This window comes from Schistocerca americana, chromosome 1 (genome assembly GCF_021461395.2).
Source record: "Schistocerca americana isolate TAMUIC-IGC-003095 chromosome 1, iqSchAmer2.1, whole genome shotgun sequence".
Lineage (NCBI taxonomy): Eukaryota > Metazoa > Arthropoda > Insecta > Orthoptera > Acrididae > Schistocerca > Schistocerca americana.
Genome location: NC_060119.1, coordinates 726,571,184 through 726,593,305, shown reverse-complemented (window position 1 = coordinate 726,593,305; position 22,122 = coordinate 726,571,184). Strand labels below are relative to the sequence as shown.

Sequence of the window (22,122 nt, the reverse complement as noted above, 5' to 3'; positions counted from 1 at the left end):
GGAGAATATTTATAGGAGATGAAGTGGGCCCTCTGATACTCAGCTATCCTTTTCAATAGATGTTTGATATTGGGACCTGACGATCGTGTGTACACATTTATTCCTCTAGAAAAATATATATTCAACCGTAGAGTGCACCATCCTATCAATTTTAAACTGAGTCAGAGCTGTTTGATTAGCACTCCGTGGACATTTGGGTAGTCACCTGTCATTCAGAAACCTGAACTCTGCGTTACTCAGCGCATCTATGATGCTGCCGAAATTGATGTCTGGATGTCTCTCCCTCAGACCTACTCCTATGGTTCTCTGTGAGTCGGAAGCAGCTGTTGATGGTATGTACCTCTTTTGACTGCTATAAGCAGTGCTTAGCTGTCTCTGTTCAAGTTTCTGTTAATGTCCACTGCGTTTTTGATCTGGGGAATCAAATTTTCAAAGAAAAGGCGATTCCTTCTGGCGCATCAATACAAAATAGAATAAGTTCACCACTGCTCCTCAAACAATTTTCACAAAATTTTCGAGATTCAGTAGGTCACCTGATAGTTCACACGAATTTTGTTACACTTAAAAGTATGGAGCTGTAGACAGTCAAATACGCTCCAGTTTACATTCTCTCTCTGAATTAGGTATTAACTGATGATGACTTCATTTTGTACAGTTTCATTAATAAAAAATTTTATACCATTCCAAGAGATATTTGATACTCATTAGAGGACTTGTCAAGGCACATTCGAAAAAATATTATTCTTGCTTCACATATTTTCATGCATTACATCAATTTTTCTGAAAAGAGTAATTCGCAGTATTGCAGCTAATACACTCAGCATTTGTGTTCTTAAAGCTTCAAAAGATTCCATTAGAGCACAAGTTGATATTAATTTAATCTTTAACCTACCTCTCAGTATCACAATATATTGAAATTGGGGCAAAGCTTCTTCTCCCATTATGTAGCAAAGAACGACATGATCGAGAAAATGGTATGTTCACAGAGTAAAGACCGCTCCAGTCATGAAATATAGGTCAGATTTTGGGACGGATTTGGAGGTTTCATTTTGATGTACTCTCGCACAAAAGGCAGGTATTTGGATTTGAGTCTACTCTGCCATGTACTTGGAAACTATACAAACATTTAGTCAACAGAATATATCGCTCGTATTCCATGAATTATTGACTGACATATGCTCTATATTTACTCATACGATTTATTTGTTTTTGCATATTGTTACTAATTTTTGTTCATTACATCTGGCCTAAATGATGAGCAAGAGGGAAGTGATTACATTCTATTTGCAAACGATATTCGAGGAATACTGAGCTGTCCAACTGATTAACGAAACATTGCCAGTATTCACGTGGAACGATCAAAACACATGACGAAAGCACTTCTTAGATGTATCAGTGAAGTGCTGAGGTCGTCTGTCTCTCGTCGTTACAGTAAAAAGGGAAAGGAGAAAAATACATACCCCTCCATGTCAATTTTTTAGAACAGTGTGTTCTCTGAGTTTAATCGAAAATATCATAAGTATTTTCCAGACTGTGTCTACCAAAGGCACCTGCTTTTTTTTCATCACCGTGCTTGGACCTCAACATAGAGCAGTAATTAACTGTCCAGTAGGAAACTGGCAACCCTGGAGTGGAAGCTGCAGCTGCCGGCCGGCCCACTTGTCAACGGCCAGAGTGCCAGGTGAGCAGAAACGGCAGGAAACACCAAATGGCTCTGCACTGGCACCTGCAGTGGTGACGTCAGTCTATCAGCGCGGTCAGTTCACCCAATTTTTCTAGGCAAGCAAACTCGATTTCCACAGCGTACAGGGAAGAAAGAGCGCTATGGGATAAAACGAAGAGGAGGACAGTACAGTACTATGTTATCTGATCGTGAGAGGAAGGCTCTTAAATATTTTTAACTTAGAAAAAGAAGTCATCCTTAAAACATATAATGCTGTTAACTATCACGTGGGACACCAGCCGACCGGTGTGGCCGAGCGGTTCTAGGCGCTTCAGTCTGGAACCGCGCGACTGCTACGGTCGCAGGTTCGAATCCTGCCTCGGGCATGGATGTGTGTGATGTCCTTAGGTTAGTTAGGTTTAAGTAGTTCTAAGTTCTAGGGGACTGATGACCTCAGACGTTAAGTCTCATAGTGCTCAGAGCCATTTGGGACACCATTTATTGCCGCTGTCAGTTCTAGCATCATAAACATCCTTATACATTATGGACCTGTTTCTTCTTGTGTAACTGTCACTCAAGAATGGTTCAAATGGCTCTGAGCACTATGGGACTTAACATCTGTGGTCATCAGTCCCCTAGAACTTAGAACTACTTAAACCTAACTAACCTAAGGACATCACACACATCCATGCCCGAGGCAGGATTCGAACCTGCGACCGTAGTAGTCGCGCGGTTCCAGACTGAGCGCCTGAACCGCTAGACCACCGCGGCCGGCTGTCACTCAAGAAACAGAGACTATGATCACTGTAAAAATAACGACCATTATGATAGAAAAAGAAGACAGAGCAAGGAAGTAAGTAGAGACAACAATAGGACTGAATGTCAGGCATCCAGCAGTGTGAGCTCCAGATGCGGCCTCTGCAATGATGGGCTGAGCTGTGGCAACCAGCCTCTATCGCACAAACAGACAAGGACACTGTCAGTTTACCATTCATCATTTAGACGAGAGAAAGGTCCTACAGAGATGAATGAGTAACGGTATCGGCGCAGAAATCTGACATTCGCGATTTGATCCCTTGCTAATTTAGTATCTCTTCAGACATAGCATCATATACATGAACAACCTCACATTCCACATCTACTGCTAGCACGTTAACTAAATTACAAGACAGACTAACCATGTCATTAGTTTTGAATCGTTCTGAGGGTACCAGTAGCTCTGAAGATTCCTTGAAGGGCTTCTTGGCCTTTGTACTGGATAGCACAAATGACCAATGTTGCTACGTTCTTTGAAGGAAGAGATTTGGACCAAACAGATGCAGTTCATACATCAAAAATCCACCATATGCCTATATTACTCTAATATCTTATGGCATTCATGTTTACTGTAAAATATCTGCAAGTATTGTATCGTCTGAACAATATTAAACTATTATCTTGCTTATATTGGATGAGGACCACAAATTCAGACATTGCTCCAACACACTGTTGTTTAATATTATTTAAATATTTATATTTCAATTAAAAGTAATAATAAAACAGTGTAAAATATTTTTACTATTTATGGGTACTTACAAAAAATTATCATAAAACTAGTTGGAAAACCTGAACTGAAGTGATACTATACAAAAATGATTTAAAATTGTTTGTGGTTATTCTTCCCTAACTGATGCAACATATCAGCACTTTAGAGATGTAAAAAATGTATTAAGCAGCAGAAGCGCTGACTAATTAGCTTAAACAATGTCTTCATACATCATGATGTACTGTACTGCATAAGAGTGGAACAAATAAGTTCGAAATATCAGATAAATATATTGCTATTAACTTTTTTTATATTGCTTTGCATAGGTGTCATCATTACAAAAAGTTATTACCAAAAATAAATGATTTGAGTATAAAATGATATTGAACTGAGTATAAAATGATATTAACTGTAATATATCTAATGTTTTAAATATTAACTATAATATTCAGAGCTTCTTTAAATAGGACAAAGATAAAACAAGAAATTCATGGCTGAGTGATGTAGTAATATGTCTAGAACAGAAAAAATCCAAATAATAATGAATATAACTTGCTCTAGGAGTAGGATAATGGTATTGCTGATCAATATGCCTAATAATATAAAAGTAATCAAAGACTAAGATAACAATCATATTGAGATAGTCGAATAAAGATTAATATTCTATAAATAATACATAACTATTAGTTTTTGAACTGAAAATGAACTTCCTTACTCCAAAAATTGTAGTGTTGTCAAGGAAACTGTACAGTGAATATTCACTAATTCATAGTATTTCTACTCGTGGTTGCAGTAAGTCAATTTCATTAATCTAATGACAGCAGAAATATATATAACAATTATAAAGTGTTCAGAAATGATGGTTGTTACAGATAAATTCAGGAGATGACAATAAACTGAGATGCTACCCCTTTGTGACAGAATGCTGTTTGTATTTGTGAAATGTATTTTCTTTCAATGACCAGCTGGCCCTGTGTTCTAGAAAGGCGATCAGTGTGTAATACACTACTTCCCTCTGAATACTCCGAATACTAGTACCAGAATGTCTCACTGCTATAGCTCAAGGAATATCTAAACGTACCTTATTATCATAGTACCAGTCAATGAAAGAGTATTATTCATTTTCTTCACAACTTAACGACAATGACAGTTGTTAAAATTGTATCATGAGCAAACAGAAGGACCAATGATACATTAATAAAATTTAAAAGAGCTCTTTACAGATTTTAAGTAAACTGAAGGACGTTTGAATATAAAAAGACGTAAATCTTCTAAAGTAATCTTATTTGCTGAATCAGTCTACTTTAGTTGTAAAATTTAAACTCTAAACAACACTGCAGAATATCAGTGCATTTATTAATATTGTATGCCATGATAACATTACTTAGTAACTTTTGTGTTCATAGGAAATATTTATTGCAGAAATCTCAATAGCTTTTCTTCAACACTTAATTTTATAGAGCTTCACAGCTCATTTCCATACTCAAGACTATTTTAAATTGTGAATTAGTCTGCATTTCAAAGCAACATTCCCTTTCACAAAGAAACACTAATAAGAAACAAGTTTCTTGTGGTGGTCAATTTCTGCACTAGCTGTAAATAAATTGCAGTTGTTTACAGAAAAACGCCTTCTGCATGCTACATGTTAATTTATTTTATTTATGAACCCAGACACGTTCCATCTTTTTAACAAGGCATCATCAGCGGGTGTCCTGCCATATTTTTAAATTGATATCCAGTTTGTGACAATGAAACAATCAGTAATATTCCAGGACCCCAACTGAAGAAGCATTGTTACATAGGCGAAACGCATCTGGTGTATAAATAAAATAAAAATTAATGTGCAGAATGCAGAAGGCGTTTTCTTACGTACTACTGCAATTCACTAAAATCAAAGTGAGATTTTTCGTTCTTTCAGTACAGTTAGTTTTTGTTGAAGCAATTCCTGTTTATCATCAGCTCGTCTTTCCTAGCATTTTGTAAATAACAAATGCTTCAAACACAATAAAGAGATCTCTTATACTTTACAAAAGTCAGCTGGCGAATACTTACAATTATAAATTACACTGGTGAATGCTCAAATACAGAACGAAATACATTATTCGCTATTACCTAAGTTGTGAACCCAGTACACTTCACTTCCAACATGGAACACACACATATTGTTGGCTTAGTTTTCACTGCTGAATTAGTTAATTCACCGTTTATTCCAGTTATGCATAGTTATGTGATAATTTACAATAACACAGTAAAGAAACTGTTTCTGTGTTAATCGTACGATCATCTTGTTTAGAAGCAGATCTCGATGGAGAATACATAGTACAGACCAATCAAAGGCCCACACACGACTGCTCTGTCGCCGTCTCCAAAATGGCGCTCTCTGACGTTGAAGGTCACCAAGCACGTGGTTACACTAGAACCACTTCGAAAAGCCGCTGTAAAACTGGCTTGCTTGCCAGCTGGTTGTACATGTGTGAATAGAAAGGTGTATGGAGGTTTGAACAATTCAAGGATGTGCTTCATTGGTTGTTACCACTCACACGAAATCCGTATTCAGCAGATGGTGAATACATTCTTTTGTTAGGCTGTTTCATATCATTTTGTGGCATTGACTTTATTACACAGTAAAAATCCAACAATGCAAGAGCAACCTATAATTTTTTGCATCCAAAAATTGGTTTTGGAATCAAAAAAGCAAAACAATTTATATGTCACTTAGATGTGCTAAAGTAACTGTGATAATCAATCACTACCGACATCCTTGAAATAATTTGCGAGTTGTTGACAGCCATACTTTAGATTAAGTCTGATGATGCCTTTAAAACGTTTCCTTGGTGCGCCACTGTTGCGTTTCATACTTTCAGGTCAGACTATAAAATTTGTCCAGGATGATATTTGCTGGGCATACGAACTATATTACCTGACAAATACAGACGGCCACTCGCTTATAAGGACGGAGACTGATGTACAGTTCAGTTTCCAACCATTTTTAACTGCTGTGCATGGAACTACACATGAGGAATAGTTGTGAAGACAACTTGGGTAATTCTCGGTTCACTGGTTAACTGTTGCAGAAAAAGTGAATGCACATTCCGGATTTGTCCTTCATTTCTTCTCTGTTGACGAGGTAAGTATTTATACCCGAAGACCTCGCTACTAACAGAGTGTTAAACACAGAAGCAATGGCAACATATCAAGGTGTTTCGTGTTGCAGTTGCAATCACTCATGGGAGAAAGTAGAATAGCGTTTGGTAGGAGAAGACATATCGGAGGAGGCTCGCGTCAAGGTGTACGCAGAGTCCGTACCTGCTGCCAGCTGCTAAAGCCTTTCCCGTAGCAGCGTAGTGACACTAACTACAAAACTGGTTCCAGTATCCGAGGCAGAACCCCTCTTTGTCTTGCACTGCAACTCGAGCGTGTTAATTTCTTCATGTTCAGTAGCTGCGCTTCTGTTATAAATAATTCGTCGGCGGGTACGCTGTTGGAAACAATGTATTTACTAGGACTGCACAGAAGTAAGCGAAAATTGTCTGTGAACTTGTCCGAGGAACACGCAAATAAATGTTTAGGCAAATAACGGAAAACAAATCAGTATTAACAACCAGTGACGCTGCAAATACAATATAACGTCCCATCGCTGATGCAGGTCGTACCTCTCAGATGCCATTATTATGAAGCGCCAGAAACAGTTCATCTACATCTACATCCATACTCCGCAAGCCACCCGACGGTGTGTGGCGGAGGGTACCTCGAGTACCTCTATCTGTTCTCCCTTCTATTCCAGTCTCGTATTGTTCGTGGAAAGAAGGATTGTCGGTATGCCTCTGTGTAGGCTCTAATCTCTCTGATTTTATCCTCATGGTCTCTTCGCGAGTTATACGTAGGAGGGAGCAATATACTGCTTGACTCCTCGGTGAAGGTATGTTCTCGAAACTTCAACAAAAGCCCGTACCGAGCTACTGAGCGTCTCTCCCGGAGAGTCTTCCATTGGAGTTTATCTATCATTTCCGTAACGCTTCCGCGATTACTAAATGATCCTGTAACGAAGTGCGCTACTCTCCGTTGGATCTTCTCTATCTCTTCTATCAACCCTATCTGGTACGGATCCCACACGGGTGAGCAGTATTCAAGCAGTGGGCGAACAAGCGTACTGTAACCTACTTCCTTTGTTTTCGGATTGCATTTCCTTAGGATTCTTCCAATGAATCTCAGTCTAGCATCTGCTTTACCGACGATCAGCTTTATATGATCATTCCATTTTAAATCACTCCTAATGCGTACTCCCAGATAATTTATGGAATTAACTGCTTCCAGTTGCTGACCTGCTATTTTGTAGCTAAATGATGAGGGATCTTTCTTTCTATGTATTCGCAGCAGATTACACTTGTCTACATTGAGATTCAATTGCCATTCCCTGCACCATGCGTCAATTCGCTGCAGATCCTCCTGCATTTCAGTACAATTTTCCATTGTTACAACCTCTCGATATACCACAGCATCATCCGCAAAAAGCCTCAGTGAACTTCCGATGTCATCCACAAGGTCATTTATGTATATTGTGAATAGCAACGGTCCTACGACACTCCCCTGCGGCACACCTGAAATCACTCTTACTTCGGAAGACTTTTCTCCACTGAGAACGGCATGCTGCGTTCTGTTATCTAGGAACTCTTCAATCAAATCACACAATTGGGCTGATAGTCCATATGCTCTTACTTTGTTCATTAAACGACTGTGGGGAACTGTATCGAACGCCTTGCGGAAGTCAAGAACCGCGGCATCTACCTGTGAACCCGTGTCTACGGCCCTCTGAGTCTCGTGGACTTTTCTGGAGACTAGAAATCTACTCTGTAGGAATCAGCATGGGTTTCGAAAAAGACGATCGTGTGAAACCAAGCTCGCGCTTGGTTTCACACGATCGTCTTTTTCGAAACCCATGCTGATTCCTACAGAGTAGATTTCTAGTCTCCAGAAAAGTCATTATACTCGAACATAATACGTGTTCCAAAATTCTACAACTGATTGACGTTAGAGCTAAAGGTCTATAGTTCTGCACATCTGTTCGACGTCTCTTCTTGAAAACGGGGATGACCTGTGCCCCTTTCCAATCCTTTGGAACGCTACGCTCTTCTAGAGACCTACGGTACACCGCTGCAAGAAGGGGGGCAAGTTCCTTCGCGTACTCTGTATAATCGAACTGGTATCCCATCAGGTCCAGCGGCCTTTCCTCTTTTGAGCGATTTTAATTGTTTCTCTATCCCTCTGTCGTCTATGTCGATATCTACCATTTTGTCATCTGTGCTACAAGCTAGAGAAGGAACTACAGTGCAGTCTTCCTCTGTGAAACAGCTTTGGAAAAAGACATTTAGTATTTCGGCCTTTAGTCTGTCATCCTCTGTTTCAGTACCATTTTGGTCACAGAGTGTCTGGACATTTTGTTTTGATCCACCTACCGCTTTGACATAAGACCAAAATTTCTTAGGATTTTCTGACAAGTCAGTACATAGAACTTTACTTTCGAATTCATTGAACGCCTCCCGCATAGCCCTCCTCACACTACATTTCGCTTCGCGTAATTTTTGTTTGTCTGCAAGGCTTTGGCTATGTTTATGTTTGCTGTGAAGTTCCCTTTGCTTCCGCAGCAGTTTTCTAACTCGGTTGTTGTACCACGGTGGCTCTTTTCCATCTCTTACGAACTTGCTTCGCACATACTCATCTAACACATATTGTGCGATGGTTTTGAACTTTGTCCACTGATCCTCAACACTATCTGTACTTGAAACAAAACTTTTGTGTTGAGCCATCAGGTACTCCGAAATCTGCTTTTTGTCACTTTTGCTAAACAGAAAAATCTTCCTACCTTTTTTAATATTTCTATTTACGGCTGAAATCATCGATGCAGTAACCGCTTTATGATCGCTCATTCCCTGTTCTGCGTTAACTGTTTCAAATAGTTCGGGTCTGTTTGTCACCAGAAGGTCTAATATGTTAACGCCACGAGTCGGTTCTCTGTTTAACTGCTCAAGGTAGTTTTCACATAAAGCGCTTAAAAAAATTTCACTGGATTCTTTGTCCCTGCCACCCGTTATGAACGTTTGAGTCTCCCAGTCTATATCCGGCAAATTAAAATCTCCACCCAGAACTATAACTACTCGAAATATTTTCCAAATTATCCTTCAGGTGCTCAGCCACAACAGCTGCTGAGCCAGGGGGCCTGTAGAGACATCCAATTACCATGTCTGAGCCTGCTTCAAATGTGACCTTCACCCAAATTATTTCACATTCCGGATCTTCGTCAATTTCCTTCGATACTATTGCATTTCTTATCGCTATAAACACACCTCCCCCTTCACTGTCCAGCCTGTCTCTGCCGTATACATTCCAATCTGAGTTTAGAATTTCATTACTGTTTAATCTGGTTTCAGCCAACTTTCTGTCCCTGGTACTATGTGGGCATTGTGACCGTTTATTAATGAGAGCAGTTCTGGGACCTTTCTATAGACGCTCCTGCAGTTTACTATTAGCAGATTAATATTGTTATTCCCTGTTGCATTTTGCCTACTCCTACCTTGCCGCGTCTCAGGAGGCGTCTTGTCGAGCCCAGGGAGGGAATTCTCTAACCTAAAAAACCCACATGTGCACTCCAACTCCACAGTTTCCACAATTTGGAAATTTGTGACATAACCTGATTAGAAGATATCAAGGGATCGCGAATTTAGTACTGGAGGGGAGTGTGTGTGTGTGTGTGTGTGTGTGTGGGTGGGGGGGGGGAGGGGGGGGGGGTTAAAATCGTAAAGGGAGACCAATAGATGAATACAATAAGAAAATTCAGAAGTGTGTAAGTTGTAGTAGTTATGTACACGATAGAGTAGCATGAAGAGCTGCGTTAAACCAGTCTTCAGACTGAAAACCACAACAACAACATTGCTGCAGCAGATCGTCTTACCTCTGTGATGCATTAACTGTGAAGAGCCACAAACAGTTTCCACAGTTTGTTCTAAATACAGGTAACCGTCATCATAATTTTTAGTAAATGATACGTTTAATTTCTCACGAGGCAACAAACGGTTTCATCATTTGGGGCTACATTTCTGCGTATGATGAGTAAGTATTGATTGTCCTCCACGATTAGTTATGTGCAAGTAATGAATTTACTAGTTAGGTTCTTACTTGCAAGCAATGTGGAAGAAAGAACGAAAATGTAGTCTCCACTTTTTGTGAGTTACATGAGCACAGCTATTATACTTCTCATAATTCTACGGCGAACTGAGTGTAGCCCAAGCATTTCTTTTATAAATTGCAGTTCGATTTTACTTTATCGCTTTAATAATTTCATGAACTACGTTTTAAAATGTTTGGTATCAATAACTGATGTATTTATACAGTTTCATGGGCAGCAAAACACTTCACATCAGATTAGTGGTAATGGCTATTTCATCTGTCAAGGTCACGCAAGTGATTGCTTGTTCACGCCGTTTCATCCGCATGTACATCTGCATGACTACTGTGTAAATAAGTTCACACTTAAAGTGCTTCGCAGAGGTTTCACAAAACCGCTGTCAGAGTATTTCTCGATCGTTCCACTGTCAAAGAGTGCGGGGAAAAATGAACACACAAATCTTCCCGTGCGAGCTCTGATTTTTGTTATTTTATCACAATGGTTGGTTATCTCTATGTAGGTGGAAATCAAAATATTTTCACATCCGGAGGAGAAAGATAATGATTGAAACTTGGTGGAAAGCTATCGCTGGAATCGAAAACGCTTTTGTTTTAACATTGCCACCCCAGCTCGTATATCATATCCACAACACTCTCTCCCCTATTTAGGATAATACAAAACATGTTGCCCTTTTTTGAAATTTTCCAAAGTTCTTCGTCAGCGCTATCTGGTACGGACCCAATACAGCGAGCAATGCTCTAGAAGAGGACGGACCCGCGTAGTGCAGGCACTCTCTTTGGTAGGTATGTTACATCTCCTAAGTGTCCTGCTAATAAAACTCAGTGTTAGGTTCACCTCTCCCACAACATTTTCCGAGTGGTGCTTCCAACTTAGGTTGTTCCTAATTGTAATCCCTAGGCGTTTAGCTTAATCGACAGCCTGTATGACTGTGTGATTAGTCATGTAACCGAAATTTGATATATATTTTTAGTACTCATCTGGAAGACCTCGGATTTTTTATTGTTCATGGTCAACTGCCACTTTTAGCATCGTGGAGACACCCTGTTTGTATCATTTTGTAATCCGTATTGATCTTCTGACGAGTTTACTAAACCATAAACGACAGTGTCATCTGCAAACAATTTAATTGGCCAGATCGTCTCCTAAATCATTTATATAGATTAAGAACACCAGAAAGCCTGTAACAACTCCTTGGGGTACCCCAAATATCACCCGTGTTTCACTCGTGTCAATTACTACGAACTGTGAGTGACTTTTCTGACAGGACGTCTTGAACCGAGCTGTACAACTGAGACGATACCTCGCAGGTACGCATACGATTAGAAGACACTTGTGATGAACACTTCAAAAGCCTTCTGGAAATCTGGAAATACGCAATCAACTTCATATCCCCTGTCGAAAGAACCCATTACCTAGTATAAATAGAGAGCCAGTTGTGTTTCACAAGTACGATGTTCTCTGAATCTGTGCTATGTGTAAATATAGCGTTTTCTTCGAGGTGTTTCTTCGCGTTCTGACACGTTAGGTAAACAGGTAAATTTCGGGCCCGACCGACCACCATGACATCCCTCGCCAGTGGCGGCATAGGATGCGGTATGGAGGGAAATGTGGTCAGCACACCGTTCTCCCAGTCGTTGTCGGGTTTCTTGACCTTGGAACCGCTACTAAGCGTCCGATTAGCTCATCAGTTGTCCTCACGAGGCTGAACGTATCCCGTACCAGTCCTTCCACCAAGGAAAAATCGCTGGCAGTACCGGGGACGCACCTGTCTCTCCCCCCCCCCCCCCCCCGCCCCTCCTTTCCCCTCCACGTCGGTCAGCCGCGCTGACTACTAAGCTACGGAAGCGGAAATTCTCACACACTGTATGTGGCCAAATCCTATAGCAAATGGTATCGGTTTAGGGCATCCGCAGTCGTTAAAACCCCACAGTCCGTGATATCCCGCATCTCCAAAGGCTAGATTGCTTCGCCGTATATTTTTCAACATCTGGTATGAATACCAGATCCTATTGTGCTTCAGATTACTGGTTAGTAGTATACATCGTATATTGGTCAGCAAACTGAGGTATGATGAAAAGCAGAAGAGAGCAATGTAGGTCTTCTGGAATTTTCATTGATGCTTATTATAGAGCAGTCTTTCCATTAATCCCGAAGATCTTATTCAAAGAAAAAAAAAGAGACTATCTTTGACAGTGCACTTGTGGCATATACTGTGAAATAAAGTAATCTTTCTTACTGTCTGAGCGTTTTCTTTGATAGATCCTAAGGTCGAATCACAGTTCGAAGAAGTTTTGTGAATAAAAAGATCGTCGGTGTCTCTAGTAAAACAGAGGAGTCAGGCACGTCGATGGAAATACGCTTGTTTCGAGGTTTACACTTAAAGACCTCATACATTATTTTCCAAGTCAGGTAAAGCAGGATGACCTATTAATGGAGATCTAATGAGTCAGATTTAATATCAAGAACGTGATTTATTTTGGAGTCTCTGGGTCCAAACGAATAGGAAGGTATTTCCATGGTAACCAAGAGAGTTCCTATTCTGTGGTTCGAGCACATGACACCTCGCTGCAACGATTGATAACCAATAAAATTAGAAATTCCCTTACAGGGGTCTACCGAAGTTCGATCTCCTCAATTCAAGTTGACAGCAGCTCTATTGATCCGCAAACAGCATTCAAACTGCGTAAGAAGTAAATCTGATGCAGCAGCCGGTTCACTGTCAGGCTATGCCTAAAATAATATCGCACCGTTTCTCAGTAAATCAGAGTTTGATCAGTTGAAGTGTTAGCATGCCGTAGTCAATGTAAACCGTTTTTCCTTCTTCAACACTTAATAATCGGGGCTCGGATATGGGCCTGTCATTTCTCAAGCAGAGTTTTGGCAGCTGAATACCCGAACATGGTTGCCGACCCACCCAGAAGCTTGACACATAGCGAGGTAGCCGCTTGCTTAAGACACTGCACTATTTTCGGACGTTGGGTAGACTACCTGACAATCCTGATCAGTTTTTTGTGGTTTATGTGAAACATGCGGACACTAGTTTCTAACATCTTCGACATCGACAAGACATTTGTGTACACCCTAAGGCGCATTCCTAAGTTGCATTCTTTTAGTTCATCAAAGCTTCAACCAGTAGTAACTTTCTCCGGAATTTCCAAAAACCGCACAATTTCCTCTGAAAGTGAAACTTGTCAATAGTGCATTTTATTCCATAACAAGTGTTGGTATTTTGGTAGCACTTGCCTGGATGATAGTCGGTTCAAATTATTAAAATCATTTTTCATCTCTAGTGGGATCTGATCAGCAAGAAAGGATGTTTTCGTACAGTTCGTTCTCATCGACGTCTTAGGTAAATCGAAAACCTAGACTCACTGTGTCCTGACGTGGAGACATCCGACGTTAGTGACAACGCGTTTGACGAGTGAGCGTGTTAAGCTCAGCGCTTCTCTAGATTCTGTTTAAGAGGAATATTAAAATCTATCAAGACCCAACATTCACCAATTACGAATGTGCGCAAATGTGGAAATAATTTCGAATTCCTGAGATGAACAAGGTTCTTAGTACTGCTGAGCAACAAACCGAGTATTGTTTATTAATTTTTTTTTGAACTGACGTTTCTGATAGAAAAGATGTAGCGTAGACTGTGTTAGCCACGTTTGCAGAATGAAACATTACTCATGCAATGACCTTGCTTCGAATCCTGTTCGGCTCTCAGTCTTGATTCGTATGGATTTTTTGTCTGAAAATCTATATACGACCAACAGAAAGGATGTGGGTTCTGTAGGTCATAATGTTATGAGAAATACGAGTACGAAATGTCCTTTCTGTGACCAATGAGATAAAAACAGCTCGGATCAGATGACACCACCTCGCCTATTGTTGCGAAGACTGTATTCCTCGTTGTTGAAGATCTTCTAACAAGGTGAACATACGATCACGACGTAGGACATTATTTGGTCTTAGGTGACACAACGCTTTTGTCAATAGCACAGAATTTGCTGCCACGAGGGGAGGGTCTCAAACCGTAAAAAAAAAAAAAAAAAAAAAAAAGAATGGTTCAAATGGCTCTGAGCACTATGGGACTTAACATCTGAGGTCATCAGTACCTTAGAACTTAGAACTACTTAAACCTAACTAACCTAAGGACATCAAAAAATGGTTCAAATGGCTCTGAGCACTATGGGACTCAACTGCTGAGGTCATTAGTCCCCTAGAACTTAGAACTAGTTAAACCTAACTAACCTAAGGACATCACAAACATCCATGCCCGAGGCAGGATTCGAACCTGCGACCGTAGCGGTCTTGCGGTTCCAGACTGCAGCGCCTTTAACCGCACGGCCACTTCGGCCGGCAACCTAAGGACATCACACACATCCATGCCCGAGGCAGGATTGGAACCTGCGACGTAGCAGTCGCGCGGTTCCAGACCGAAGCGCCTAGAACCGCTCGGCCACCGCGGCTGGCCCGTAATCAACGGTTTAGGCTTTCTGTGGTATCCACGGGTCATTCCAAACGAATGCCGAAAGGTTTCTGTCAGAATGGCCATGTCAGGCCCCTTCATCCGTGTTTATGTTTATCTAACGACATCAGTGCTGATGCAAGATTGTAGATTAGATAAGCGGAGTTGGGACGGTACCTGTTGCCAGCGTTATACACTCGGGACGCGGCAGCAGCGGCGGCGGCGGACGCCGGTCGTCGTGTGAGGGAGCTGGACTGTGCAGGCACTGTCACCGCGCGGACGGTCAGCTTCCCACTGCGGGCTGCCGCCGGTCGCGCGCGCCGCCGCCGCCGTCAGCGTCACGTGCTGCGCAAGGTGGCCGGCAGGGGCCCCGCGCGCCTCGCCCGCGTCCGGAGGATGTTCCGCCAGCGGCCAGAGGAGCCGTCGCTTGGGATCGGGTGGCGCCTGGCGTGGGTTGTAACCCCTACTCATTTCTCTCTGCAAGGAACACGGTCCTCATCCCCTCCTCAGTGAAGTACACCAACTATACATTTGCTTCACAAACATTCTAGACTGAATCTGTCAGGTAGTATGATTCCTTCCACAGGATCACCCCTTATGGTGTCCACCCCCGGTAGCTGAGTGTTCAGCGCGACAGAATGTCAATCCTAAGGGCCCGGGTTCGATTCCCGGCTGGGTCGGAGATTTTCTCCGCTCAGGGACTGGGTGTTGTGTTGTCCTAATCATCATCATTTCATCCCCATCGACGCGCAAGTCGTCGAAGTGGCGTCAAATCGAAAGACTTGCACCAGGCGAACGGTCTACTCCGACGGGAGGCGCTCGTCACAGGACATATATCCCTTATGGTGTGGTTACACCTCTCACCACCATATCTTTTCTCCCTGGGATGCCGGTCGAACAACACGCACGCTGCTGGTCACTAAAAATTACTACACCAAGAAGGATACGAAATTTTAACTACTGTGTGTATACACTGAGGTGATGAAAGTCAAGGGATACCTCCCAGTATCGTTTCGGCCCTCCTTTTGCCCAGTGAAGCGCAGCAGGTCGATGTGGTATGGGCTCAATAAGTCGTTGGAAGTCCCCAGCAGAAATATCCAGCTATGCTACCTCTATAACCGTCCACAGTTGCAAAAGTGTTGTCAGTGCATGATGTCGTGGACGAACTTACCTCTCGACTATGTCCCATAAATATTAGATGGAATTCATATCTGGTATTGTCGCTGGCCAAATCATTCGCTCGCACTGTACAGAGAGTTCTTCAAACCAGTTGCAAACAATTGTGGCCCGATGATATGGCGCATTGTCATCCATAAAAATTCCATCGTTGTTTGGGAACATGAAGTCCATGAATGTCTGTAAGTAGTCTTCAAGTAGCTGAACACAGCGATTTCCAGTCAATGATTGATCCAGTTGGACCAGAGGGCCCAGTTCATTCCATGTAAACACGGCCCACACCGCTATGGAGCCACCACCAGTTTGCAAAGTGCCTTCTTGACAACCTGGTCCAGAGCTCAGTGGGGTCTGTACCACATACAAACCCTAAAATCACCTCTGAACAACTGAAATCGGAACTCATCTGACCAGTGTAATAGTTCTGGCTTAGTCAGCCATCATACTGGGCTCCAAGGAGCTGTTCCCAGAGCAGTGGAGATGCAAGACGTATATAGATGACGAAATGTAGTGTGAGATACCTGTGACAGATGTTAGATTCGGTACCATTCCCGTGAGAAAGACCGCCTGCATAATGCTACTGCTCTGCGATTGGCGGCTGTGTTCGGAGCAAGGGCACCAAAACGTTGAAGTATAGTTATTGTTATCAGTTAATCTACTCATTGAAATGACTTCACTTTTTAATATAAATATCTCTCAACAGTTGACTACCAATCAGTCATTTTATAATTATTAAAAACAATTAAAATAAAAAAAAGACTGACGAAATTGCAGACGAAACACTTCCGAAGCGTTCGGGTCACGCCTTTTCTGGTATGGTGCGCGAAGTGTTTCGGGCTGTTCGTCACTCTGGATTAGGCAGTCGAGAAGAACAGATATGTTGTCTGTCGTAGGATGTGTTCCCAATTTTTATTTAAGTTCCTGTTCGTCACTCTGAATTAGGCACCCGAGAAGAACAGACATGTTGTCTGTCGTAGGATGTGTTCCCAATTTTTATTTAAGTTCCTGTTCGTCACTCTGAATTAGGCACCCGAGAAGAACAGACATGTTGTCTGTCGTAGGATGTGTTCCCAATTTTTATTTAAGTTCCTGTTCGTCACTCTGAATTAGGCACCCGAGAAGAACAGACATGTTGTCTGTCGTAGGATGTGTTTCCAATTTTTAATTAAGTTCCTGTTCGTCACTCTGAATTAGGCACCCGAGAAGAACAGACATGTTGTCTGTCGTAGGATGTGTTCCCAATTTTTATTTAAGTTCCTGTTCGTCACTCTGAATTAGGCACCCGAGAAGAACAGACATGTTGTCTGTCGTAGGATGTGTTTCCAATTTTTAATTAAGTTCCTGTTCGTCACTCTGAATTAGGCACCCGAGAAGAACAGACATGTTGTCTGTCGTAGGATGTGTTCCCAATTTTTATTTAAGTTCCTGTTCGTCACTCTGGATTAGCCAGTCGTGAAGAACAGACATGTTGTCTATGGCAGGATGTGTTTGCCAGTATTCAGTATTAAAAGATTCACTCCGGTAGCCATGGGGCTCAGACACGTGCCACAAATAGTGTAAAGATACATTTTCGTAAACATTGCGTTTGATCATGTACTTTGCTGTATCAGAAGGTGTTGTGTTAAGATCATGTAGTCTTCTCGTGTGGCTATATTCAAGTACGCGAGTGGCATCCCAAAGAAGTGATACATTGTTTCAGAACAGAACCTCGCTAAAAGTCAGTTTCAGCCTCGAGATACAGAACTTACGACCTGCGTGCTGTTTTCTGCGCTGGGCACGTCAACTTGAAGACAGCTGGTTAGTGAACTATAATAGAACCTTCGTATTCCACTCAGTGCAGTGGAAACAACTAGGCGCCTCACGTGTACTGCATGCACACAACAAATGTGCTCAGTGACACGTCATCTGCAGTAATGCAGAGGAGGTAAAGGAGGATGATCGTTATTAACACCAACAATCCGTTCATTCTTCCTTTCTTGCCGTACCAGCTCACGATATCTAGTCGTTTAGGGTCCAATCGACATAATCACGAGACTAGGAGAGGCGCTGCAGGCGATGTCCTGCAGTTAGAAGGACTCGCGACGGTCGTCTGCCACCATAGCCTTTTAACGCCAAATTTCGCCACACGTTCCTAACAGATACGTTCATCGAACGTCCCACATTGACTTTTGTGGTTATTTCGAGCAGTGTTGCTTGTCTGTTAGCACTGACAACTCTACGCCATCGCCGCTGCTCTCGGTTGTTAAGTTACATCTGACGGCCATTTCGTACTCAATTGTGAGATATAATGCCTGAAATTTGACATTCTCGGCACACTCTTGACACTGTGGATCTCTCAATATTGGATTCCCCAACGATTTCCGAAATGAAATGATCCGTCCGTCTAGCTCCAACCACCAATCCGCGTTCAAGGTCTCCGTAATCACGTCGGAAACCTTTTCACATGAATCACCTGAGTACAAATGACAGCTCCGCCAATGCACTGCCCTTTAATGCCTTTTGTACGCGACACTACCGCCTTGTGTATATGTGCACATCGCTATCCTATGACTTTTGTTACCTTAGTGTACAGTATAGTGCGGAAAATACATGATTAAATGTAGTACACAGAACGGCAGCCTCTGGCACCAGCAACAACTGTAGCTCGCCTGGGCATGGAGTCCAGCTGCAGCTGGATGACAGACGTGGGTACCTCATTCCACACGGCTTCAAATATGTGCCAGAGTTCATCTATCGTAGTGGCTATCTAATGGCGGCTTCACTGTTTTTCCAACCCATGACCAGATGTTCCCATTAGGTGATAGATCTGGGGAACATGCTGGTCTCAGAAACAATCAAACACTTTCTGTATCGATGTAGCTCAGGACGCATGGACAGGATCTGGTCTTGCGTTATCTTACTGAAAGATAACCTCACGCAGTCCACGAAGATGGGGCATAGCCACCAGCCTTAACACGTTACAACTGCAGTAGTAATGTCCAGATTATCAGCTTTGCGAACCAGACGTAATCATGTTATTCACCCAAAGGAAACCCAGGCCATCATTCCAGGTGCTTGGCCCGTATGACGATGATGACTACGACCTGACAATGTTCATTGTCTTCGGAGCCATCACGCGTTGATTCGTCCATTGCGATGCTGTACATGGAACCAGAAGAATGTACATGACGTCACTACTATCTGTTTTGCGCGATTACGCTGAAATGCTAATCGTATGCATATCCAAATATGTAGTACGTTCCATGCCAGTCAGATGTTTGTTGACTGCTGCCTTTGCAATGTTGCCGATTTAGTGACTGGCAGGGCATACGAAAGAAAGTCTGCACACTTTAGAAGGTAGATCTTCGGAGGGATAGGGTCTAAATTACCATCTAGTCGCCTTAATTTCTGTATACCGTGGTTGCCTAAATCGCGTCAGAGCCTTCTTACTTCACTGCGTTGCCAGCGAGACACCAATTATAGTTTCTTCCACCGCCAGTATCCACACCTTGCGACCACAGAACTACGGAGCGAAGTGGCGCGTTAGTTAGACACTGGACTGACGACGGTGCTTCGGCCATCCAAATACAGATTTCCCATGGTTTCCATAAACAGCTAAGGGCAAATGCCTGGTTGGTTCCCTTGGAAAGGACAGGACAGACTACCTTCTCAATCTTTTCCCACAGAGTGTTTATGATCTGTCTCTAATTAGCTCGTCGCTGAAGAGACTTTGTGGTCTAATATTCCATCACTCTTCTGTAGTTGCGCATACCCAGCCTAAGACACGCGATGAACGGACGTGTGAATGTGTCATTAGACCTTTAATGTGAAAATATAGAATATAAATTTATCAGTACCCCACAAACTCTCTGTATGTGACTATTAACAATTTTACATTTCATGTCAGTCAAAACAGAGGTCTACTCTCTCATTCGGTCGTTTCTTCAACGTGTGTTTCGACCCAAGGGATCTCCGATATAGAAATGAGTTTTTTTTATATATAGAATTACCTTTTAGATAAGGGCAAAAAAGTAGAGAGGCACGTTTCGTAATTTTCACATGAACACGTCATTCAGATATTTTATCACCTTGTTATGTTCTTATCATTGTACACTATTACACCGGAAACATGGAGCTGGGTTGTGGGGATCTTTATTATTGCTACCTATTTCGAACGTTATTACCAGATACCTCATCACATATGTGAATAAAACTATTAGCGTGCCACAATATTTTTATTGGCGTGTCACGGATTCTCTGAGTAGTATGGCAAAGTATGGTTCAACACAAATTGTTAGTGCAGGTCGCCTACATCAGGGATAAGTGTGCATTCAGGGCAAAACCATCGTTCTCTTCTGACTGACAGGTCCCTAACCTATTGTTCTGCTAAGAGGATTAAGACCACCTCGGGATAATTTATCCTTTTGATTGACCTCCTGGGTATAATCCCTCCATTTGATTGACAGGTCCTTAACCTATTGTTCCCCCACCCCTCCTCCTCCCCCTCCTCCTCCCCCATCCCTCTGGAACCCTCTCACCGACACAAGCACACTTTTGATATCAATTTGATTGACTAATTAATTAAATCGATAAATTAAATTAAACCCCCTCTAGGAAACCTCCCAGCCCTCCCCCGCCCCTCCCTCGCCTGGAAATTGGTGGGAGGAAGAGTCAGTTGATTGGCCATTTGGCAGGAAATCGATTGCAGTCTATGAACATCGTTTAAACAATTTCCACAATGCGTTGAATACTGTTTATTTAAACAATTTATGGGATACAAGGCGATGTTCATTATAGAGTTTATTTATTTGGTTAAAGAATTTCTCGGAAAATTGACTACACTCTGTGGAATTCTGTTTATTTAAACAGTTTGTGGGTAACAATGCACTATGGAATATTTTAAACAATTGTGGCGCTTTTTTATTCTCATTGCGCATGGAAATGTTGAATGGTCTTAGTTTATATTTGCTGCCAGAGTCAGGGATGTTAAGGCTCTTATATTTAATTTTAATCACACTGATGTCTGAGATCAGATAGTAAAATCAGGACAATTACTTAGTAAAAGATCGTGAGATATTTCGAAATCCACCGCCACTTTCTGCAGACGACCAAATTACGCGAATTTCAGTGGCAAACTATTTTGTACAGATTGAGAAACATAAATAAACACATCAAAAAGAGTTATGCATCACCCCAGTTCCCAGAACTCCCGAAGATAGACGTTGACTGTGGATATTGTATGGATATTGACTGTTCAGAGATGTCACTAAACCTGCCCAAAGATGTAAACAACCATGACTAACAGCGCCTATTAGACGGAGGGCATCCGACAGCCGATTAGTTCCACTCACTCCACCAGGAAGGAGGTACACAGCTCATGTTGTCTGTAGGTCAACCATGCCTAGACGGTCAATACCGCGGTTCGATCGCGTCCGCATTGTTACTTTGTGCCAGGAAGGGCTTTAAACAAGGGAAGTGTCCAGGTGTCTCGGAATGAACCAAAGTGATGTTGTTCGGACATGGAGGAGATACAGAGAACACTAACTGTCGATGGTATGTCTCGCTCAGGCCGCCGAAGAGCTACTACTGCAGTGGATGACCGCTACCTACGGATTACGGCTCGGAGAAACCCTGACAGCAACGCCAACTTGTTGAATAATGCTTTTCGTGCAGCCACAGGACGTCATGATACAACTCAAACTGTGCGCAATAGGCTGCATGATGCGCAACTTCACTCCCGACGTCCATGGCGAGGTCCATCTTTGCAATCACGACACCATGCAACGAGGTACAGATGGGCCCAACAACATGCCGAATGGACCACTCAGGATTGGCATCACGTTCTCTTCACCGATGAGTGTCGCATATGCCTTCAACCAGACAATCGTCTTTGACGTGTTTGGAGGCAACCCTGTCAGGCTGAACGACTTAGACACACTGTCCAGCGAGTGCAGCAAGGTGGAGGTTCCCTGCTGTTTAGGGCTGGCATTATGTGGCGCTGACGTAGGCCGCTGGTGATCACGGAAGGCGCCGTAATGGCTATACGATATGTGAATCCCATTCTCCGACCGATAGTGTAACCATATCGACAGCACATTGGCGAGGCATTCGTCTTCATGGACGACAATTGGCTCCCCCATCGT

At 42.4% G+C, this 22,122-nt stretch overlaps 1 protein-coding gene across 1 annotated transcript in view; it reads right to left on the bottom strand.

The window, feature by feature from the left end:
* LOC124610492 (protein unc-13 homolog 4B-like) overlaps positions 1-15,148 on the bottom strand; it is a 138,217-nt gene extending 123,069 nt beyond the window's left edge. The window contains exon 1 of the mRNA XM_047140163.1: positions 15,005-15,148. The gene's annotated coding sequence lies outside the window, so the exon portion shown is untranslated. The remainder of the gene's footprint in view (positions 1-15,004) is intronic.
* Positions 15,149-22,122: the final 6,974 nt, after the last annotated feature.